The sequence below is a fragment of the Pyrus communis genome, chromosome 10 (genome assembly GCF_963583255.1).
Source record: "Pyrus communis chromosome 10, drPyrComm1.1, whole genome shotgun sequence".
NCBI classification, from domain to species: Eukaryota; Viridiplantae; Streptophyta; class Magnoliopsida; order Rosales; family Rosaceae; genus Pyrus; species Pyrus communis.
In genome coordinates, this window is record NC_084812.1 from 18,186,084 (window position 1) to 18,190,770 (window position 4,687).

The window sequence follows — 4,687 nt, forward strand, 5'->3', positions numbered from 1 at the left end:
GCATACAGGAGAATGCCTTTTGGACTTTGCAATGCTCCAGCAACATTCCAAAGATGTATGTTGGCCATCTTCTCTGACATGGTAGAAAGGTTCATTGAGGTATTTATGGATGACTTCTCAGTGTTTGGTTCCTCTTTTGATGAATGTCTTAACCATCTATCGTTAGTACTTCAAAGATGTCAGGAAACAAATTTGGTTCTTAATTGGGAAAAGTGCCAATTTATGGTGAAACAAGGCATTGTGTTGGGGCATGTAATCTCTAGCAAAGGAATGGAGGTAGACAAAGCCAAAATTGACGTCATCACCAATATGGTAGCCCCCACCACTGTGAAGGGAGTAAGAAGTTTTTTGGGCCATGCGGGTTTTTATCGTCGTTTCATTAAGAATTTTTCAATGATTACTCGTCCATTATGCAATCTGTTAGCTAAAGATGTTGCATTTCATTTTGATAAGGCTTGTATGGATGCATTCAATACCTTGAAATACGAACTAACCTCGGCCCCTATTATTATGGCACCAGATTGGTCATTACCTTTTGAATTAATGTGTGATGCCTCTGACTATGCTATTGGTGCAGTTTTAGGGCAAAGGGTGAACAAGCTTCCACATGTGATCTACTATGCAAGCAGGACTCTGCATGATGCCCAACTTAACTATTCCACAACTGAAAAGGAGTTGCTTGCTGTTGTTTTTGCCTTAGAAAAGTTTAGGTCATATCTTGTAGGATCTAAAGTTATTGTGTTTTCTGATCATGCAGCCATTAGGTATTTGATGACAAAGAAAGATGCTAAACCACGCTTGATTAGATGGATACTCTTCCTACAAGAGTTTGACTTGGAAATTCGAGATAAGAAGGGCAGTGATAATGTTGTGGCTGACCATTTGTCCAGGCTTAATGAAAACCATGGAGTGGGACAACCCTTGCCCCTAAATGAATCATTTCCAGATGAACAACTCTTTGTTGTTCAAGAAAAATAACCATGGTATGCAGATTTTGTTAATTATCTTGCTTGTGGTATAATGAGAAATGACCTTTCTTTTCAGGAAAGAAAGAAGTTCCTTGCCATGGTAAAGCACTACGTTTGGGACGAACCATATTTGTTTAAATATTGCCCTGATCAAATCATTAGGAGGTGTGTCCCAGAGAGTGAGCAACAAAGCATCCTAACATTTAGCCACACATTGGCATGTGGAGGCCATTTTGGTGCCAAAAAGACATCTCTAAAGGTTTTACAATCTGGTTTCTTTTGGCCTACTTTATTCAAAGATGCTTTTGATTTTTGCTCTAAGTGTGATAGGTGCCAGAAAATGGGGAACATTAGCCGAAGAAATGAGATGCCATTGAACAACATTTTGGTGGTGGAACTCTTTGATGTTTGGGGAATCGATTTCATGGGACCATTTCCATCCTCTTTTGGCTACTTATACATATTAGTGGCAGTGGATTACGTATCCAAATGGGTTGAAGCCATTGCTACAAGAACTAATGATCATAAGGTTGTGTTGAGTTTTATTAAAGATGTGATTTTTTGTAGGTTTGGAACCCCAAGAGCTATTATTAGTGATGGTGGCTGCCATTTCTGCAACAAACCTTTTGAATCCTTGATGAAGAAGTACAACATCAATCACAAAGTGGCAACCCCGTACCATCCTCAGACCTCAGGACAAGTGGAGATTAGCAATAGGGAGATCAAGAATATTTTGATGAAGACTGTGAGCCCTACAAGGAAGGATTGGTCATTGAGGTTAAATGATGCACTATGGGCATATAGAACAGCATACAAGACCTCCATTGGCATGAGTCCTTATCGCCTGGTGTTTGGGAAAGCTTGTCACTTGCCAATGGAGCTTGAACACCGTGCATATTGGGCCATCAAGAAGTTCAACTTTGATTACAAGGATGCTGGAATAGCAAGGAAGCTCCAACTTAATGAGTTGGAAGAGCTTAGAAATGAAGCATATGAGAATGCCAAAATCTACAAGGAACGGACTAAGCTCTATCATGACAAGGCCATCCTACGGAAGGAGTTTCACCAAGGTATGAAAGTACTTTTGTTTGACTCACGTTTGAGACTTTTTCCAGGAAAATTGAAGTCTAGGTGGGTGGGACCATTCAAAGTATTACAAACATTTCCCCACGGAGCTGTGGAGATAGAGAACATTAAGAATGGCACCTCTTTTAAAGTCAATGGGCAGCGTTTGAAACCATACTTGGATAAAGGGGAGGAAGAGCAAGTGTATCAAGTGGTGGATGTTCTTGAATTTACAACACCATGAGCAAGCTACCATGTCTTGCCTAGACTTTAAATAAAGCGCTTACTAGGAGGCAACCTAGTGTGGTCTGTGTTCTTTCTTTATGTTGTGTTTTTGTTGTTACCATTCCATATTCTTTGCCTACTTACATTGCATACAATTTTAAAACATCGAGGACAATGTTTAGGATAGGTTTGGGGGTGTGGGATGGAAGTTTTGTTTTGTGTTTGTGTTTGTTTGAGGTGTTAGTTTTGGTTAAGAGTGTTTTTGCATGCTAATATGAATGTATATGAGGACTATGTTTGAAAACAAACGATTGGGTTGCTATGGAAAAGAGTTGCATCTTATTGTCATTTATAAAGTTATAACTCTTGAAATTATGATCATGGAGGTACCATACTCAAATTCTGGAAGAAGAATGTGGAGACTACCCTAGTGAGTTATTTTGAGCCTAATTGCTTCTTTGAGAGGGTTTAAAGTGTTTCTACTCCTATCTTTTTCTTTCATTTTCACTTTAAATGATCTCATTACTTCTATTTCGTTTGGATGCTAAGAATCATTCTCCTTTGCAGATACCAGGTGTTTAGTATCATTCGTGAATGAACTCAATGAGATGATGTTAGGCTATGCATGTTTAACTACTAAAAGGCTTAAATCCTACCCATTTGTGTGCTCCATTCACCCTTGTTGTAGCCAAACACTTTAGCCTAATTCTTTCATCACCTACACCATAATCTACCCATTCTAGCCCATTACAAGCCATACCTTATAGTTTGGGGAATACCAATGTGATGAAGACTAAGGGCAGATTGAGTTATAAAGCAAGATTGTGGCGTGTAACGAAGGCACCTATGTTGAAAATGTTTCTAAAAAAAAAAAAAAAAAAGAGAGGATCAAAGTGGATACAAACTCCAAATAGCCTAATTATAAAGCATAGGGCCTGGACGCCAAAAACAAAAGAAGACAAATGCCAGTGAAGAGCCTCAAAGACACCTTGGTAGGCCCCAAGCTCTAGTTTTTCATATCACTTCTTTCGTAACCTATACCCTAAGCCTTGCATTACGACCTTGAGAAATACCTAGCTGATCATTGGGGATGTATTCATGAGTGATAGTAAGTGTGTGTGTTATCTATATTCTTAGCATTTGATTCATTTCATGAGATCTACTCAGAAACTGTGCTTCCATTTCAGATTTCATATGTGAGAATTTTGATTTCCTTTACATAATTTCACTCATATATGTTGTTGAGAGACTAAACCTTAAGATCTGAGTGAAAATTTGAGTGAAATCTGTGAGGAGTAGAGTTGAGGCGAATTCTATCTGAAGCATTTGGGTATGGTGACCTTGAAGTTGTAAGACATGGAGAAATATCTTTATACGTTTGATAGGAGCATATTCATGCGACTTAAATGGCTTGTTCTCGTGCATTTACGTTATGTTTCTTTAGTTATTTTAGTCCTTTATGCTTCTTTTGTGTATTTTCAGGTTCTAAGGGCAAAGTATGCAAAAGGATGCCTTTTGGAGCCTTTTGGAGCAAATTAGAGATTGGAATGGATATCATATGCTTGGAGCCAAGAGGATGGACGAAATTGAAGGATTCCTCCTCCATTGCAGCCACATGCACATTCAATCATTCACACCAAAACCTTGCACATTGATAGGAGCATATTTATGCGACTTAAATGGCTTGTTCTCGTACATTTACGTTATGTTTCTTTAGTTATTTTAGTACTTTAAGCTATTTTCGTGTGTTTGTAGGTCCAAAGGGCTAAAGGAGCAAAAAGATGCATTTTGGAGACTTTTGGAGCACTTTTGGGCTAAGGACGGATAGCTTATGCTTGAAGCCAAAGTGTTGGACGAAATTGAAGACCTAATTGGAGCCAAAGTGTTGGAACCTTGTTCTCTTTAGTTTTAGGACATTTAAACCTTTCCTAATCCCAATCATGCCATGCATAACACACATCCATTCTAACACATTGTCATTGCACATGCATTTCCTTCATTAGTTAACCCACATGCACTTATCACTTATCATCACCACATATCATATCACTTAATCACTTATCACTTATCATCACCACTTAACCACTTATCATATCATAACCACATATCATATCACTTATCACTTATCACTTAACATATCATCCACCTACTTCACCTACAACATCCACCTACTTCACCTACAACATCCACTTCACCTACAACATCCACCTACTTCACCTACAACATCCACCTACTTCACCTACAACATCCACTTCACCTACAACATCCACCTACTTCACCTACAAATGACATAGCCATATGTTCCCTCCACTACTCCTATAAATACCCTTGCATTCATTCATTCAAAAACATCTCATTTTCATACACAACACACCACAAACACTTCCATTCCTTCTCTTTGCCGTGAGTCCCCTTAGAATCCAAAACCA